Source organism: Mobula hypostoma, chromosome 1 (assembly GCF_963921235.1).
Source record: "Mobula hypostoma chromosome 1, sMobHyp1.1, whole genome shotgun sequence".
In the NCBI taxonomy this organism is placed as follows: domain Eukaryota; kingdom Metazoa; phylum Chordata; class Chondrichthyes; order Myliobatiformes; family Myliobatidae; genus Mobula; species Mobula hypostoma.
In genome coordinates, this window is record NC_086097.1 from 93388970 (window position 1) to 93409660 (window position 20691).

Consider the following 20691-nt stretch of genomic DNA (forward strand, 5'->3'; position numbering starts at 1 on the left):
GTAAACTTCATGACAAAGCCATCGATTCAAATCATTTACATATAACGTATAATGAATCAGTCCCCATATAGACCCTTATAGAACACCACTAGTCACTGGCAGCCAACCAGAAAAGGCTCCCTTTATTCCCACTATTTGCCTCCTGAAAAATCTAGTCACTGCTTTATCCTTACTAGAATCTTTCCTGTAATACCATGGGCTCGTGGCTTGTTAAGCAGCCTCATGTGACACCTTGTCAAAGACCTGAAAATCCGAGTACACATCATCAATCAATTCTCCTTTGTCTATCCTTCTTGTTACTTCTTCAAAGAATTCCAACAGATCTGTTAGGCAAGATTTTCCCTTGAGGAAACCATACTGACTGCAGCCAATTATATCATGTGCCTCTAAGTACCCTGAGACCTCATTATTAATAATCGACTCCAACATCTTCCCATCCAATGAGGTCAGACTAACTGGCCAATAGTTTCCTTTCTTTTGCCCCTCTCCCTTCTTGAAGAGTGGAGTGACATTTGCAATTTTTCAGTCTTCCAGAACCATTCCATAATCTAGTGATTCTTTTAAGATTGTTATTAATGCCTCTATGATTTCTTCAGCCACTTCTTTCAGAATTCTGTGGTGTACACCATCTGGTCCAAGTGACTTATCTACCTTCAGACCTTTCAGTTTCACAACAACCTTCTCTCTAGTTGTGGTCACTAATTTTTGCTCTATTATATGCTCTCTCTTTGTATTTTATGCTGGCTTTGACTTCTCTTGTTAGCCACGGTTATGTCATTTTTCCTTTAGAATACTTCTTCCTCTTTGGGATATTCTGCCCAACACCTCTCTCATGCCTCTGTAATTCCATTTACTCAACTGTAATACTGACACATCTGACTTTAACTTCTCCCTCTTAAATTGCAGGGTGAATTCTACCATCTTATGATCACTTGCTCCAAAGGGTTCTTTTACCTTAAGCTCTCTCATCAATTCTGGTTCATTGGACAACACCCAATCCAGAATAGCTGATCTTCTATCGGGCTCAACCACAATCTACTCCAAAAAGCCATCTTGTAGGCACACTAGAAATTCCCCCTCCTGTAATCCAGCACCAACCTGATTTTCCCAATCTACCTGTACATTGAAATCCCCCGTGACTATTGTAATATTGCCCTTTTGGCATGCATTTTCCATCTTCCATTGTAATTTGTTGGCCACATCCTTACTACTGTTTGGGGGTCTGTATACAACTTCCATCAGGGTCTTTTCACCCTTGCAGTTCCTTAGCTCTATTCACAATGATTCAATGCCTTCTGACCCTATGTCACCTCTTTTAATGATTTGATTTCATTTTTTACCTACAGACCAATGCTGCCCTCTCTGCCTTCCTGCCTGCCCTTTCAATACAATGTGTATCCTTGGACATTAAGCCCCTAGATATAATCCTCTTTCAGCCATAATTCCATGATGCCTACAACAGGAACTTGTGCTGCAAGTTCATCTACCTTATTCCGTGTACTGTGCGCATTCAAACAAACACCTTCAGTCCTGTATTCACCCTTTTTGATTTTGTCTGCCTTTAATGTTGCAACTCATCCTGTTGACCACGATTTTGCCCTATCAACAGCCTCTCCTCACTACATATTGCCTCTGTTTATAAACCAGTTACCTCATCTTCAGCACTGTAATCGGCCTTTCCTACAATACTTCTTGCATTGAAATATCGGCAGTTCAGGTAACTAGTCACACCATGCTCAACCTTCTGATTCCTGACTTTGAGGTTTTACCAGCTTCTGCCTTCACAATCTTGCTACTAACTGTTCTGGCACACTGGTTCCCATTCCCCTGCAACTCTAGTTTAAACCCCACCATCCAGCATTAACAAACCTTCCCACAGAATATTAGTCTCCCTCCAGTTCAGGTTCAAGTCATCCTTTCTGTACAGGTCCCACCTTCCCTGGAAGAGAGCCCAAATATCCATCCAAATATCCTATACCCTCCCTCTAACACCAACTCCTTAGCCACATATTAAACTGTAGCCTCACTAGCATATGGCACAGGTAGCAATCCTGAGATCACAACCCTGGAGGTCCTGCCCTTTAACTTAGCACCTAACTCCCTCAGCTCCCTATGCAGAGCCTCATCACTCATCCTTCCTTTCTTATTCAATCTTTTTATTAAGTTTCAAAATTAATAAGCATAACAATAATAATGATACAAAGAGATCAGGATTACATTAATAACGGTTAACATGTACAAGCACAGATTCCAAGTAACAAATATAATTTAGCCTCCCAATCTCATAGCAACTGACCGTGAAAAAAAGATATAAGGAGAAAAAAAACCCTAAACTGAAAAAAAACAGAAATTGGGCTGTTATATTACAACGGTTGATATTATTATTTGTCGTTAACTCCGCTCCTCTACACATGAACAAAAAAATTTTACAAAAGATTCGGAAAGGGTCAACTTACATCATATGAAAATATTGAATAAGTGGCCTCCAAGTCTCTTCAAATTTAACCGAAGAATCCATAGTACCGCTCCTAATTTTTTCCAAGTTTAGCCATGTGATCATTTGGGAAAACCATTGAAATGTAGTAGGGGGATTGGAATCTTTCCATTTAAGTAAAATGGATCTTCTGGCTATTAATGTAACAAATGCAATTAGATGACAAGCTGATGAGGATGAATGACTAGTCTATCACTGGTAGTCCAAAAATTGCAGTAACAGGATGTGGTTGTAAATCAATACGCAGAACTACTGAGATAATATCAAAAATATCCTTCCAATATTTTTTTAGAAGAGGACAAGACCAAAACATATGTGTCAAGGAAGCTACCTCGGAATTACATCTATCACAAACAGGATTTATATGGCAATAAAAACGAGCTAACTTATCCTTGGACATATGAGCCCGATGAACCACCTTAAATTGTCTAAAGCATGTCTGGCACACATTGAAGAGGTATGAACTAGTTGAAAAATCTTCTCCCATTTATCTGTAGGTAAAGGTATCTGAAGTTCTCTTTCCCACTCATTCTTAATTTTATCGGAAGTACCTAAGTGTATTTTCATAATTAAGTCATAAATAAATGATATTAAACTCTTCTGATAGGGATTTAAACTTAAAATTTTTTCTGTAACTTCAATTTGATGTGATATCTGAAAGGTAGGTAAAATAACATTCAGAAAGTTTCTAATCTGTAAATATCTGAAAAAGTGTGATCTAGGCAAATTATATTTATTAGACAATTGTTCAAAAGACATAAAACAATCATCCATAAATAAATCACGAAAACATGTTATTCCTTTTGTTTTCCATAAAAGAAAAGCTTGATCAATTCTAGATGGTTGAAAGAAAAAATTAGATATAATAGAACGTGACAGGATAAACGTATTCAGTCCAAAAAATTTACGAAATTGAAACCATATTCATATTATATGTTTAATTATTGGATTTATGATTTGTTTATTCAATTTAGAAAGTGCAAAGGGAAGCGCAGCCCTAAAATAGAAGCCAATGAAAACCCCTGTACAGACTCACGCTCCAGGTTCATCCATCGTGGACATTCAGTTTCATCCAACTCTTGTATCCAAAACATTAAATTTTGAATATTAATTGCCCAATAATAAAATCTATGATTTGGCAAAGCCAAGCTGCCTTCCTTTTTTGATTTCTGTAAATATTTCTTAATTAACCTAGGATTTCTATTCTGCCGTATATATGAAGAAATTTTAGAATCAATAATATCAAAAAAAGATTTAGGGATAAAAAATTGATACCATCTGAAATAGATACAGAAATTTAGGTAAAATAATCATCTTAATAGCATTTATTCGACCAATCAAGGATAAGGACAATGGGGACCATTTAGTAAACAATTGTTTAACATGATCAATTAAGGGTAAAAAATTAACTTTGAATAAATCCTTGTGCTTCTTAGTAATTTTAACACCCAATAAAATAAAATAATCAGTAACCAATCTAAATGGTGACTGTCTATAAATTGAGACTTGCATATTTAATGGGAAAAGCTCACTCTTATTAAAATTCAATTTATAACCAGAAAAACTACTAAACTGAGCAAGTAGTGTTATTACTGCAGGAATGGATTTCTCTGGATTAGTAATATATAATAACAGGTCATCTGTATATAGTGATACTTCATGCGTCCCATCCCCACGAGTAGTGCCAAATATATTAGGTGAATTACGAATAGCGATTGCCAAGGGCTCCAGGGCAATATCAAATAGTAAGGGGCTCAAAGGACAGCCCTGCCTAGTATCTCAGAAAAGCCTAAAGAAAGGGGATCTCTGATTATTAGTGAATACAGAAGCCAAAGGTGTATCTCATTTGGATCCAAGATATAAATTTTGGGCCAAGTATATTAAATAAATATTCCCATTCAAGTCTATCAAGCATCTTCTCAGCGTCGAGCAAGATAACACATTCTGGAGTCTTAGATAAAGTAGTGTATACAATGTTCATTAACCTCCTAACATTAAAATGTGAATAATGATTTTTAATAAATCCTGTCTGATCCTCGGAGACAACTTGTGGCAACACCCTCTCCAATTTAATTGCTAATATTTTAGAAAGGATTTTAGAATCCACATTCAGCAAAGATATAGGTCTGTATGATGCACATTTAGTGAGATCTTTATCTTTTTTATAAATTAAAGAAATAGATGCTTCATAAAAGGGTTGTGGTAATTTACCTGCAAATAAAGCATCTTTAAAAATTTTACATAACCAGGGAAAAAGTAAATCTGAAAAAAATTTTAAAAATTCAGCTGTATACCCATCTGGATCAGGTGCTTTACCAGAACTCATCGAATAAATTGCTTTCTTTATTTTCTCTTCAGTAATGGGTGTGTCTAGTGCTAAACGTTCATCAACTGATAATTTCAGAATATTCAATTTCCTTAAAAATTCATGCATTATGGTAAAATCATCAGGATATTCTGATTGGTATAAATTGGTATAAAATTTTTGAAAAGATTTGTTAATTTCATCATGGTCAACCGTCAAAATACCATTCCGTTTACGAATCGGTTAGCCAATAATTTACCCGATTTATCAATCTATGTTCCGTGCCTATTCTGGTATCTGTCCCCCACTTTTCCTTCGCTACATCGACGACTGCATTGGCGCTGCTTCCTGCACGCATGCAGAACTCGTTGACTTTATTAACTTTGCCTCCAACTTTCACCCTGCCCTCAAGTTTACCTGGTCCATTTCCGACACCTCCCTTCCCTTTCTAGATCTTTCTGTCTCTGTCTCTGGAGACAGCTTATCCACTGATGTCTACTATAAGCCTACTGACTCTCACAGCTATCTGGACTATTCCTCTTCTCACCCTGTCTCTTGCAAAAACGCCATCCCCTTCTCGCAATTCCTCCGTCTCCGCCACATCTGCTCTCAGGATGAGGCTTTTCATTCTAGGACGAGGGAGATGTCTTCATTTTTTAAAGAAAGGGGCTTCCCTTCCTCCACTATCAACTCTGCTCTTAAACGCATCTCCCCCATTTCACGTACATCTGCTCTCACTCCATCCTCCCACCACCCCACTAGGAATAGGGTTCCCCTGGTCCTCACCTACCACCCCACCAGCCTCCGGGTCCAACATATTATTCTCCGTAACTTCCGCCACCTCCAACTGGATCCCACCACTAAGCACATCTTTCCCTCCCCCCCTCTCTCTGCATTCCGCAGGGATCGTTCCCTACACAACTCCCTTGTCCATTCGTCCCCCCCATCCCTCCCCACTGATCTCCCTCCTGGCACTTATCCGTGTGAGCGGAACAAGTGCTACACATGCCCTTACACTTCCTCCCTTACCACCATTCAGGGCCCCAAACAGTCCTTCCAGGTGAGGCATCACTTCACCTGTGAGTCGACTGGGGTGATATACTGCGTCCGGTGCTCCCGATGTGGCCTTTTATATTTTGGTGAGACCCGACGCAGACTGGGAGACCGCTTTGCTGAACATCTACGCTCTGTCCGCCAGAGCAAGCAGGATCTCCCAGTGGCCACACATTTTAATTCCACATCCCATTCCCATTCTGACATGTCTATCCACGGCCTCCTCTACTGTAAAGATGAAGCCACACTCAGGTTGGAGGAACAACACCTTATATTCCATCTGGGTAGCCTCCAACCTGATGGCATGAACATTGACTTCTCTAACTTCCGCTAGGCCCCACCGCCCCCTCGTACCCCATCTGTTACTCATTTTTATGCACACATTCTTTCTCTCACTCTCCTTTTTCTCCCTCTGTCCCTCTGAATATACCTCTTGCCCATCCTCTGGGTCACCCCCCCTTGTCTTTCTTCCCAGACCTCCTGTCCCATGATCCTCTCGTATCCCCTTTTGCCTAATACCTGTCCAGCTCTCGGCTCTATCCCTCCCCCTCCTGTCTTCTCCTATCATTTTGCATCTCCCCCTCCCCCTCCAGCTTTCAAATCCCTTACTCACTCTTCCTTCAGTTAGTCCTGACGAAGGGTCTCGGCCTGAAACGTCGACTGCGCCTCTTCCTATAGATGCTGCTTGGCCTGCTGCGTTCACCAGCAACTTTGATGTATGTTGCTTAGTTTTAAGTAATTGATTTTGAATTGGGGATGTTAATAACAAACTATGTTGCATCTGAAGTTCAACTCTCTCTTTATAAAGCTCCAAATTGGGAGCAATAGAATATTTTCTATCATTAATTCATTTTTTCAATCCAGCAGAGTATGAAATAATTTGCCCACGGATATATACTTTAAAGGTATCCCTTAATATCCCACTGGAAATTTATTCCGTTGAGTTAGTTGAAAGGAAAAAGGCAATCTGTTCTTTAATTGAATTAACAAAATTTAAATCCTGAAGCTAAATAGAGTTGTACCGCCATTGTTTAGTACTAAAGGTTACATCAGTTAATTTAATTGATAATTTCAAAGGCGCATGATCGGAAATGGCAATTGCTTCACATTCAGAGGCAGTGACAAACAAAACTAATCGAGAATCAATAAAGAAGTAATCGATTCTAGAGTAATTATGATGTACATGAGAAAAAAAAGAACTCTTGTTCATTAGGATGTAAAAACCTCCAAACTTCTAAAATTCCAGAGTCAACTAAAAAGGAATTAATAAAAATAGCAGATTTGTTTGGAAGTACCTGATTCGGTACAGACCTATCCATCATAGGATTCAGACAACAATTAAAATCTCCACCCATTATTAACATATATTGATTTAAATTGGGAAGAGATGCAAATAAATGCTTAAAGAATTGAGGATAGTCAGTACTTGGTGCATAAATATTAACCAAAACTACTTTATGGTTATGAAATGAACCAGTGATTAATAGAAATCTACCATATGGGTCTGAAATTGTATCATAGTGAACAAATGAAATTTGAGTCTATAAAAATAGTAACACCTTTCACCTTAGACGATGAGTTAGAGTGGACTTCTGTTCCTTCCAAGACCTAAAAAAGTGCTGATTATCCTCCTTCCTCACATGAGTTTCCTGCGCAAAGATAATCTGAGCATTCAGTCTATGAAAAACTTTTAAAATCTTCTTCCATTTAATTGGATGATTCAAACCACTCATCCTATCCATGTCATTGGTACCTACATGGACCATGACTTCTGGCTGTTCACCCTCCCACTTAAGAATGCTGAGGACTCAATCTGAGATATCCTGGTCCCTGGCACCGAGAGGCAACATACCATCCTGGAATCTGGTTCTCACCCACAGAACTTCGTGTCCATTCCCTAAATGAATGCCCTATCACCACAGCGTGCCTCTTCTCCTCCCCTTCCCTTCTGAGTCACAGAGGCAGGCTCAGTGCCAGAGACATAACCACCGCGACTTTCCTCTGTTAGGTCATTACACTGGAGGTCTCCCTGCCTTTGCACACCCCACAAGAGGAGCATCTCACTATCCTGCCTGGCATCCCTACTGTCCTAGCTGAGCAGATATAAAGAAAAGAAGGAAAAAATTAGATTTCCTTTGCTTTCCCTGAGTGAAGCCTCTTCACAGAACCTTTGAAGAGCCAAAGCCTAAAATCACCACTCTGACTATATCCACTCAGACGATGGCTGCTGTGCTTCCTTGCCTTTTTTAATCTGCTCTTACTAGTCAATCCCAGATGCCAACTGTTCGCTGATCAAAGCTCTGTTACACTGCCACGACCTGCTGCTGCTGCCTGTTATCCTCAAACAATGGACCTGATTGAAGTTCCCTCCTCTCCAGGCTTCCAATGACCGGATTGGTCGCTGGTCAATGATGGATGCCACCTTCCTGAGACACCTCTCCTTGAAGATGTCTTGGATACTACAAAGGCTTGTGCCCAAGATGAAGCTGACTGATTTTACAACTTTCTGTAGCTTCTTTCAATCCTGTGCATTCGCCCTCCCCCTGCCCAATACCAGAGAGCGATGCAGCTTGTCAGAATACTCTCCATGGTACATCTGTAGAAGTTTTCAAGTGTCTTAGGTGACAAACCAAATCTCCTCAAGTATCTAATGAAATATAGCCGCTGTCTTGCCTTCTTTATAGCAACATCGATATGTTGGGACCAAGTTAGATTCTCAGAGATCTTGACACCCCGCAACTTGAGATTGCTCACTCTCTCCACTTCTGATCCCTCTATGAGGATTGGTTCATGATCCTTCGTCCTACCCTTTCTGAGGTCCACAGTCACCTCTTTGGTCCTACTGGCGTTGATTGCAAGGTTGTTGCTGCGACACCACTCAACTAGCTGGTATATCTCGCTCCTGTATGCCCTCTCATCTCCATCCTAGATTCTGCCAACAATGGTTGATCATCAGCAAATTTTTAGATGGCTTATGAGTTACGACTCGTCACAGTCATGGGTATAGAGAGTAGAACAGTGGGCTAAGCACACATCCCTGAGGTGCACCAGTGGTTATCATCAGTAAGGAGGAGTTATTAATACCAATCTGCACAGATTGTGACCTTCTGGTTAGGAAGTCAAGCATCCAGTTGTACAGGGAGGTACAGAGGCCCAGGTTCTGTAACTTACGGTGTAAAACACTGAGGTATAGTCAAGGAAGAGCATCCTGACATAGATGTTTGTATTATCCTGGTGATCTAAGGCTGTGTGAAGAGCCACTGAGATTGCGTCTGCTGTAGACCTATTGTGGCAATAGGCAAATTGTAATGGTCCAGGTCCTTGCTGAGGCAAGAGTTGATTCTAGCCATGACCAACCTTTCAAAGCATTTCATCACCGTAGATGTGAATGCTACTGGATAATAGTCATTAAGGCAGCTCACACTACTTTTGGACACTGGTATAATTTGAAGCAGGTGGGAACTTCCAACCGTAGCAAAGGGAGAGGTTGAAAATTTCCTTGAATACACCTGCCAGTTGGTTGGCACAAGTTTTCAGAGCCTTACCCAATATTCCATCAGGGCCTGCTGCCTTAGTAGGGTTCACCCTCCTAAAAAACAGCCTGACATCGGCCTCCGAGACAGAGATCACAGGGTCACCAGCTGCAGCAAGGGTCTTCACAGCTGTAGTTTTAATCTCCCTTTCAAAGCGAGCATAAAAGGCGTAGAGCTTGTCTGGGAGTGAAGCATCAGTGCCATTCATGCTATTGGGTTTCACTTTGGAGGAAGTAATGTCCTGCAAACCCTGCCAAGGTTTGACGTGTATCCGAAGTTGCCTCCAACCTCGCTCAGAATTGTTTCTTTGCTCTTGAAATAGCCCTTTGCAAGTCATACCTGGTTTTCTTGCACATTCTTGGGTCGCCAAACATAAATGCCACAAGTCTAGCTCTCAGCAGATGACAAACCTCCTGGTTTATCTGCTGATTTTGGTTTGGGAATGTCCAGCAAGATTTCGTAGGACACACTCAACCAGATAGGTTTTAATGAAGACAGTAACAACTGTGGCATACTCATCCAAATTTGAAGAGGATACCTGAATATAGACCAGTCTGCTGATTCAAAGTAGTCCTGGAAGCATTTCTTGTCCCTTGTTCATTACCTCACTGATTTACTGATGTAATTGCATTTACTACTTTTGTGTCCATCTAACTATTCTTTTGAGATCTACATACCACTTCAATCCTTTTTCTTCATTATCATTTACACTGTCAGTTTTGATACCATTTGCAAATCTCTCAATCATGGCTTCTAAATTTTGATCCAAATCATTGTCATGTACAATGAAAAGAAATCCCTCTGTAATCAAGTTGTACACAGCCCTGTTATCACTAAAACTCTCATCAACCATTGCCCCTTTGTTTTTTCTACTACTGAATCAACTTTTAATCCAACTTAACACTTTCCCTTGGATCCTATGATGCTCTATTTGATGTATTTGCCACGTGAAACTTTGTGAAGTTCACTGCTAAAATCCACATAAGACACATCAACACCCATTACAGCTTAAGAAAATTCAGCCAAGTTGGTCAGACATAACATTCCCTTATCAAACTCATGCTAATTATCTTGATGAATCTGTGCCCATTTATGCTGTCACTGAAAGCTTCCCACTAATTTAACACTATAAACATTTGGCTAACTGTAGTTAGTCGTCCTACACCTCGCCCTCTTACTGAAGTCAGATTGACACCACTCATAGCTTACGAAGCTAGGGTTTGCCATTCCAGTCTTGTATTCTCTGAATGGAGTGATAACCACGACCAAACAATCTCCCTAGTACTGAGAATTAATCTCTACAATTGTTAATTCTTTTTCCTTCATCTTTTAATTATTTGGAGAAATTTAAATAAGTAAATAAAATTCATTTTTCTGGTTCCTTCTGACTCCAGTGTTTCTCTTCATGCAAACCTTTCTCTTTACTCTGTGTTAGTTCTTTTTTTGAGACATACCTTCATTTGAGACTGATTTAAATACTCTGATATTTCCTGTTTCAGAAGCTGTGCTGCTTAACATGTTGGGTAAGGTGATACACAGGTACTTGCCAATTTATAAGATTTCAGTATCCCTGGAAAGTGGTTTGGGTCATTGGAATATGTTGACAGCAACTTCAGTACAAATTTACAGAAAAACTAATACAGGAGTTCCCAACCTGGGGTCCATAGACCCCCTCTGTTAATAGTAGGGGTCCACGGCATAAAAAAAGCGTTGGGACCCCCTGCAAATAGGAAATGTGATGAAGGATGTGTGTAGTTTGTTTACAATTCACAGCAACAGCAATATGTGATACTATGAGCTTCCTAAAGATGGTTGGGGATATAAAACAAGGATATTATCATTAGGGAGCCTCTTTGGTTTGCTCGTTTGCGTATTTATTATTCTTAAAAATGTTTTGGTGAAATAAATATTCTTTGATCATAACAGCCTTTCTTACATTCCTAACACACAATGGCAGCATAAATTCAGCAATTGCATTCCATACCTTTCTAACTAACAAAAGTTGACTCAGGCTTGAACGTACATGGTTTCTCCCCATTGGTCTCCTAAATGTATTCCCATGTACTTCTCCTACTCTATTATACTGTTAAATTTTGCTCTGCCTTAACTGTGAGATTCTCTCCTTTCTTCTGGTGGAGTCTGGAATCCTCTTCAAATTCCCTTCAATCCTAGACCCTTGATTTAGCATGTGATACTTTTAATTGTGTTAGATATCTACAAGTTTAATGCGCATGCAGGAAATTAATGCCATCCATGGCTATCAGGTGAAATATGATGAAGAAATAATAAGTAGCCAATTAAGCAAGCCGTAAGTTATTCACTTGTATTTTAACATTTAAAGTTCTTATATTCACAATTAAAATGGAAACTGGCCAGTTATGTTTGCCTTCTGTGGTGTACATGTTAGTATACACAGTTTTTACAGTTAATACAACATTTCATCAATGTTGAAATAACAAAACTATGTACTCAGTGAAGTTGCTTGAGGTTACCTGTTGTTCCCATGCTTCTTGTCAGAGCGATGCTAGGAATCTTCCGCATATGCTTGAGAAAGGAGGCTAAGGCTTGGATTACCTCATCTAAAACATGGCAGTTACCAGCTTGATTTTTCTGATGAAGTTCCTCCAGTAAGTCTTGAAACTACAACCTCCTCTTTCAGAGGCAAGCATGCAGCCAATTGAGTCTGTTAGAGTAAGGAAGAAGTTGAAGATAGGGAGAAGGAGAAAGAGAAAAGTATGAAATGTGTATGGCAAAGAGCACAATGTATATGGCACAAAAAGATGATGCTAAAGACTTTCCTTCAAAACATTGCTCTTTGGATCATCATCCACACCCTCTGAAGAGTGGTCATTGAAGGAGATACATAGAAACATAGAAAATAGGGGCAGGAGTAGGCCATTCGGCCCTTCGATCCTGCACCGCCATTCAGAATGATCATGGCTGATCATCCAACTCAGAACCCTGTACCAGCCTTCCCCCCATATCCCCTTAGCCACAAGGGCCATATCTAACGCCCTCTTAAGTATGGCCTATGAACTGGCCTCAACTGTTTCCTGTGGCAGAGAATTCCACAGATTCACCACTCTCTGTGTGAAGAAGTTTTTCCTAATCTCGGTCCTAAAAGGCTTCCCCTTTATCCTCAAACTGTGACCCCTCATTCTGAGATGGACTGCATCCTTGAGGAAGGACACGAGAGACTTAGCTTGCCAATTGAATAAAGAAAAAACTATTTGCTCAAGAAATATTGCCCCAAAGGACTGATTAGGGAAACACTGCCAAGGTAATATTACATCAATGAGGCATGGAAAATGTTGAACTAGCACTGCAGGGAGAGGCGGAACAAGTACATACTAGAGGGTCATATCATATATTGCATTCAAAACCGATACTGATGTATATCTGGATATTAGAGGAATCGAGATATGTGCATGGAACAAGAAAACGGTATTGAAGTAAATCAGCCGTGATCTTGTTCAATCATAGAGCAGGCTCAATGGGACATATGGCACACTGCTGCCTGTTTTATGGCTTGTTCATGTGTTCTTAACAAAATCTGGTATAGCCTAACATCTCAAACATGAGAAAGTCTGCAGATGCTGGAAATCCAAAGCAAACATACAAAAAAAAATGCTGGAGGAACTCAGCAGGTCATGCGGCATCTATAAAACAGTCCACGTTGCAGGCCAAGACCCTTCACCAGGAGCCTAACGTCTCCTTACGATGCAGCTTCTGATGGAGTGAGGTAGGTGCTTCTGGAATGGTTCCCACAGAATGGAGGGTAGCAAATGTGACAAAATCAAAATCAAAGTTGAGTTTATTATCATATGCACAAGTAGGAACATGGAGGGGCGGGTCTTAGATAAGGGCCCAATGCAAGAAATTGGCTCTAACTGGCAGGGCACCATGGTTGGCATGGACTTGCTGGGCCAAAGCATTTATATTCATGTCCTTTTGCTCTATTGCTCTAGAATTATACAAATGTGTAGTGAGAAACTCACTTGCAGCAGCTTCATAAGCACATAGCGTCAGAAACACAACAGTCACTGGAAAAATTTATTAGAGAAACTTATACAAGAAAAAAAAACACAATTAGAACAAACAAAAAGCAAAGGTCACTCTTGTGCAAAATGATCAAAGTTTTGCTGTGCTGTTGTACTATACTGTTGCTATACTGAAAGAGCTATTAGGGTTGTGCAGTTAAGTTCAAGAACTGAATGGTTGATGAACACTAGTTGTTCTTGCACTGGATGGTGAGGATCTTTTATGGTAGATGACAATGCTATTCCAAAAAAAGGGGGAAGAGAAAAAATAAGGATCTACTGATCAGTTGAGATACAAGGGATTGCAGATGCTAGAATTTGGAACAACAATCTGCTGGAAGAATTTGGCGGGTCGAGCAGCATCTGTGGGAAGCTTTCACACAGTAACATTGACAATTCCAGGACATCGTATTTGAATCTCTCTGATTCAGTTTCTACAGACCCAAATTTCTTAACATATGATGGTGATATTAAATCTGATTCCGATTCTGGCCTTCAACATGGCCCATAACCCTTCATTTTTCTTTTATCCATGTACCTATCTAAGAGTCTCTTAAATGCACATTATTTATCTACCACTACCCTCCCACCCAACCCCGCCTCCCCCAACAGTACATTCTAAGCACTTATCACCCTTTATGTAAGAAACCTACTTCTGACATCTCCCCTCACCTTAAAAGGATGTGCTCTGGTATTAGGCATTGCCACCCTCAGAAAAAGGCACTGGCGTTCTACACTATCTATGCCTTTTATAATCTTATATATCTCTATCAAGGTGCCTCTCATTCTCCTTCACTTAAAAGAAAAACATTGGAGTTCACTCAACCCTCCCTCATGAGACATGTCCTCTAATCCTGGCAACATCGTGCACCTTCTCTAAAGCTTCCACATCCTTCCTATAATAAGATGATCCGAAAAAAATCACAGTATTCCAAAGCTATTGTTTTCAGATTCTGTCATAAACCCTAAAACCACCTCTGTCTTAGAAAGGTTTCTGTAAAGAACCAGGCAGCATCTGTAGGAAGAGGTGCAGTCGACGTTTCAGGCCGAGACCCTTCATCAGGACTAACGGAAGGAAGAGTGAGTAAGAGATTTGAAAGCCCCCCCTCCAACTTTCAAATCTCTTACTCTTCCTTCAGTTAGTCCTGATGAAGGGTCTCGCCCTGAAACGTCGACTGCACCTCTTCCTAGAGATGTTGCCTGGCCTGCTGCGTTCACCAGCAACTTTGATGTGTGTTGCTTGAATTTCCAGCATCTGCAGAATTCCTGTTGTTTGCGTTTTTAAATTCACTACTGTGAAGCCTCTTCCGGTGATGCCTACACCGAAGAAGTTTAGATCCTCTCTTCGACGGGAATTCAGTGAAACCATCTTTCACTGCTCCCCATCTGTAATTTCTTCGGCTCTTCAACTTTTCGACCACATTTTGACTCAGACTCGCTATCACAGCCATATATCCTTTCTTGGAATGTGCCTCCGTCGCCAACTTACACCAGTTGTCTTTAGGATTTGTTTCCGAGCCTCTCAATTTGGACCTTCTGAGGATCCCAGGTACTCACATTTTACTGACTCTGCCTCTCGCCGCTTCTCCCGTCAAGCTCTGAAGGCGACTCTCTCCGCCATGAGGAGGTACTTGGTGTCCCTATCCCAGAACCTTCCACACCTTCGGGACACTTTCTTCGCCGTCTGTAATGGTCCTACCCGTTATTTCATTCTCTGTCGGATTCACGCCTGCAATCGCCGTTTTTTTGACTTTGTCATATTAGGCAAAGATCGCAAGATCCTACATCTACGGACTCCAGAGCCTGCTGGCCATGAAACTAGGAGGCATGAACTTCAGATTGCCTCTGCCATTGATCTCGCCGGCTCCAACACCTCAGGGCATATTCAAAACCCGGACTCCAGCAACGACCATGGACACATTCAAAGTGATTGCGCAACCACCAACTGCGACTCCAGCCTTGAACTCCACGCCGGGTCTTTATGTGCTGCTATTGTGACTCTCGTCCCCCCTTCCCCCACCAATACTCTGCAATCCTGTCTCCCGTTTTAAAAAGCCCCCCTCCAACTTTCAAATCTCTCACTCACTCTTCCTTCAGTTAGTCCTGACAAAGGGTCTCGGCCTGAAGCGTCGACTGCACCTCTTCCTAGAGATGCTGCCTGGCCTGCTGCGTTCACCAGCAACTTTGATGTGTGTTGCTTGAATTTCCAGCATCTGCAGAGTTCCTGTTGTTTCTGTAAAGAAGTTGAATTTTGTTCTAAGTTGTTTGACTGCACATGTAAATGTGCTATCATGGAGAAAATGTATTTCAGCCTCTTAAAACTTATGTTAGCTATGCCCAGCCTGAGTTCATCTGCTGCCCAAAACTTAAACCACTGATATAACTGTTGCCTTTCTCCTCTCTCAAACTAACCCCTAGTGACCCACCACACCTCCACACTACCTCCTAGTTAATCAACATCACAGTTTTCTCCATGAGCTCACTCTACCTTATCACTGAAATCTACATCCCTAGTATCTTTCATGTTCCAGCTGGGAGTCCCTCTCTTTTACTTGCTATAACACTGATAGCCAGTAAGGAGCTGAAGTCTGGAACATCCTTGACATATGTCGAAACTTCTTTAGAAAAGCTTCATAAAACCCAAGACATTGAATCAACCCTGATGTGGCTCTGTCATTTTTTGTCTGATAAGTTTTTAAAAATATATATATATCTTAAGATATTTTGCTACATTAAGTGCATTACATAAACTCAAGTTCTAGCTGGTGGCAAGGCCAGTCTATATTACCCATGTCTATTTGTCCTTTGAGAAAATGATGATCTGTGAATGTGTCAGCATGGTACCAGGAGGGGAATTCTAGGATTTTGTCCCAGTGCTGACACAAATCCAAATAATGTAATGAATATCAACAAAAATGCAGATCCTAGAAATCAGAAAAAGCTGGGAATACAAATGAGAATAACATGTTGATAGCAATGCTCCAAACATCTGTATCCCATTTGTTCTTGGTGATCAAGGTTTTGTATTTGGAAACTGCTGCCAAAGCTTCCTTGGAAGTTCATAGCAATACATAATATGCAGAAGGTGTAAGAAGCTAATTTTTAAACCGCAGATAAGGTCCTGGTTATTGCAGACTACTTTGCCCTGGGCAATGCTAAATTCCTTTTGCATCGCTGGAGCTGCATTTACCAAGTAAGTGAAGAATATTCCATCACTCTCACTTGCACCTTGTTGATGGTAGGAGTTTCTGGAGGTGAGCCAATCACAGCTGTATATTCATACTCTGACCACTTTCAACAGTCTCAAAATTTAGGTGGCTGGGACAGTTTGGTTTCCGGTTGGTGCAAAGAAAATAAAATTTTCTTCTATTGACCAGTGAATCGTATTGAAAGGACAGGCAGGTAGGCAGAGGGGGTGGGGTGACTCTGTCACTAAAAAATGAAATCAAGTCCTCAGTAAGAGGTCATATAGGATTGGAAGGTTTAGAATCCTTGTGGGTAGAGCTAAGAAAATGCAAGGGCTAAAAGACCCCGATGGGAGTCACTGTATATATGGACTTCTGAACAGTAGCCAAGATGTGGGTGACAAATTACAATGGGAGATAGCAACACACATCAAAGTTGCTGGTGAACGCAGCAGGCCAGGCAGCATCTCTAGGAAGAGGTACAGTCGACGTTTCAGGCCGAGACCCTTCATCAGGACTAACTGGAGGAAGAGTTAGTAAGAGATTTGAAAGTGGGAGGGGCAGGGGGAGATCCAAAATGATAGGAGAAGACAGGAGCGGGGAGGGATGGAGCCAAGAGCTGGACAGGTGATTGGCAAAGGGGATATGAAAGGATCATGGGACAGGAGGCCCAGGGAGAAAGATCGGGGGGGGGGCAGAACCCAAAGGATGGGCAAGGGATATAGTCAGAGGGACAGAGGGAGAAAAAGGAGATTGAGAGAAAGAATGTGTGTATATAAATAAATAACAGATGGGGTACGAGGGGGAGGTGGGGCATTAGCGGAAGTTAGAGGTCAATGTTCATGCCTTCAGGTTGGAGGCTACCCAGACGGAATATAAGGGGTTGTTCCTCCAACCTGAGTGTGGCTTCATCTTTACAGTAGAGGAGGCCATGGATAGACATGTCAAAATGGGAATGGGATGTGGAATTAAAATGTGTGGCCACTGGGAGATCCTGCTTTCTCTGGCGGACAGAGCATAGCTGTTCAGCAAAGCAGTCTCCCAGTCTGCGTCGGGTCTCGCCAATATACAGAAGGCCACATCGGGAGCACCGGATGCAGTATATCACCCCAGCCGACTCACAGGTGAAGTGTCGCCTCACCTGGAAGGACTGTCTGGGGCCCTGAATGGTGGTGAGGGAGGAAGTGTAAGGGCATGTGTAGCACTTGTTCCGCTTACAAGGATAAGTGCCAGGAGGGAGATCAGTGGGGAGGGATGGGGGGGACGAATGGACAAGGGAGTCGCATAGGGAGCGATCCCTGCAGAAAGCCGGGGGGGGGGGGGAAGATGTGTTTAGTGGTGGGATTCCGTTGGAGGTGGCGGAAGTTACGGAGAATAATATGTTGGACCCGGAGGCTGGTGGGGTGGTAGATGAGGACCAGGGGAACCCATTCCTAGTGGGGTGGCGGGAGGATGGAGTGAGAGCAGATGTACGTGAAATGGGGGAGATGCGTTTGAGAGCAGAGTTGATGGTGGAGGAAGGGAAGCCCCTTTCTTTAAAAAAGGAGGACATCTCCCTCATCCTGGAATGAAAAGCCTCATCCTGAAAGCAGATGCGGCAGAGACGAAGGAATTGCGAGAAGGGGATGGCATTTTTGCAAGAGACAGGGTGAGAAGATGAATAGTCCAGATAGCTGTGAGAGTTAGTAGGCTTATAGTAGACATCAGTGGATAAGCTGTCTCCGGAGACAGAGACAGAAGGATCTAGAAAGAGGAGGGAGGTGTCGGAAATTTGCGAGAAGGGGATGGCATTTTTGCAAGAGACAGGGTGAGAAGAGGAATAGTCCAGATAGAATGGGAGATAGAAAAGGTTTGTCAAAATAGGTAATGTTATGAACTCATGGGGGATTTCAATATGCAGGTAAATTGGGAAAATCAGGTTGGTGCTGGGTACCCAAAGGTGGAATTTGTAGAATGTCTGCAAGATGGTTTTCTAGAGAAGCTCATGGTCGAACTCACCAGGGGATCAGCTATTCTGGATTGGGTGTTGTGCAATGAACCAGAATTGATTAAAGAGCTTAAGGTAAAAGAACCCTTAGGACTAAGTGATCATAATATGCTAGAATTCATCCTGCAATTTGAGAAGGAGAAGCTAAAGTCAGATGTATCAATATTACAGTGGAGTATTACACCGCACACTGTTGGAGCAGTGCTGCCAGGATAATCAAGGACACGACCCACCCAGCCAACACACTTTTCGTCCCTCTTCCCTCGGGGAGAAGGCTCAGGAGCTTGAAGACTCGTACGCCAGATTTGGGAACAGCTTCTTTCCAACTATGATAAGACTGCTGAACGGATCCTGACACCGATCTGGGATGTACCCTCCAAATATCCGGACCTGCCTTTCGGTTTTTTTCGCACTACCTTACTTTCCCTTTTCTATTTATGATTTATAATTTAAATTTTTAATATTTACTATTGATTTGTAATACACGGAGCGCAAAGCGCAGAATCAAATATCGCTGTGATGATTGTACGCTCTAGTATCAATTGTTTGGTGACAATAAACTAAAGTAAGGGGAATTATAGAGAAATGAGAGGGGTATTGGCTAAAGTTGATTTGAAGGAGACACTAGCAGGGATGACGGCAGAGTAGCAGTGGAATTTCTGGGAGCAATTTGGAAGGTGCAGGATAGATACATTCAAAAAAAGTTGTTTTCTAAAGAAAGGATGACATAACCGTAGCTGACAAAGGAAGTCAAAGCCAACAAAAAAGGTAAAGAGAGGCCATATAATTGAGCAAAAATTAAAGGAAAGTTAGAGGATTGTCCTGACAAAGGGTCTTGGCCTGAAACGTCGACTGCACCTCTTCCTACAGATGCTGCTTGGCCTGCTGCGTTCACCAGCAACTTTGATGTGTGTTGCTTAGAGGATTGGGAAGCTTTTAAAAACCATCAGAAGGCGACCAAAAAAAAGTTGCATGAATAAAGAGGGAAAAGATGAAATACAAAGGTAAGCTAGTTAATAATATTAAAGAGGATACCCAAGTTTCTTCAGATATATAAAGAGTAAAAGAGAGGCAAGAGTAGACATTGAACTGCTGGAAATTGATGCTGGAGAGGAAGTAATGGGGGACAAGGAATTGGTGGACAAACTGATTAAGTATTTTTCATCATAATTCACTGTGGAAGACACTGGCAGTATTCTGGGAGTTCAAGAGTGTCAGGGGACAGAAATGAGTGAAGTTGCCATTACTAGGGATAAGGTGCTTGGGAAACTGAAAGATCTGAATGTAGATAGATCACCAGGACCAGATGGTCCCCAGCTTTCTGAAAGAGGTGGTTGAAGAGATTGTGGAGGCATTAGTAATAATCTTTCAAGAATCCATAGATTCTGGCATGGTTCCAGAGGACTGAAAAATTGCAAATTTCACTCCACTTTTCAAGAGGGGAGACAGGCAGAAGAAAGGAAATTATAGGCCAGTTAGTTTGATCTCAGTGGTTGGGAAGAAGTTGAAGTTGATTGTTAATAATGTGGTTTTGGGATACTTGAAGGCATATGATAAAATAGGCTGATGACAGCACCGTTTCCTTAAGGGGTAATCTTGTCTGACAAATCTGTTGGAATTCTTTGAAGAAATAATAAGCAGCAGAGACAAAGGAGAAACAGTAAATATCATGTACTTGGATTTTCAGAAAGCCTTTGACAAGGTGCCGCATATGAGGCTACTTAACAAGAGCCAATGATATTACAGGAAAGATACTTCCATGAATACAGCATTGGCTGATTGGTAGGAAGCACAGAGTGGGAATAAAGGAAGCCTTTTCTGGTTGGCTGCCAATGACTAGTAGTGTTGGAAACATAGAAAACCTACAGCACAATCCATTCGGCCCACGATGCTAAGCCGAACATGTACTTACTTTTGAAATTACCTAGGATTACACATAGCCCTGTATTTTTCTAAGGTTCATGTACCCATAGAAGAGTCACTTCAAAGACCCTATTGTATCTGCCTCCACCATCATCGCCGGCAGCCCATTCCACACACTCACCACTTTCTGCATAAAAAACTTACCCCTGCCATCTCCTCTGTACCTACTTC

The 20691-nt window shown here is 41.6% G+C and overlaps 1 long non-coding RNA gene across 1 annotated transcript in view; it reads right to left on the reverse strand.

Moving 5' to 3' along the window:
* LOC134349020 (uncharacterized) overlaps positions 1 to 20691 on the reverse strand; it is a 42571-nt gene that overhangs the window by 11968 nt on the left and 9912 nt on the right. Inside the window, exon 2 of the long non-coding RNA XR_010018559.1 lies at positions 11878 to 12068. This is a non-coding gene — a long non-coding RNA (uncharacterized LOC134349020). The remainder of the gene's footprint in view (positions 1 to 11877; positions 12069 to 20691) is intronic.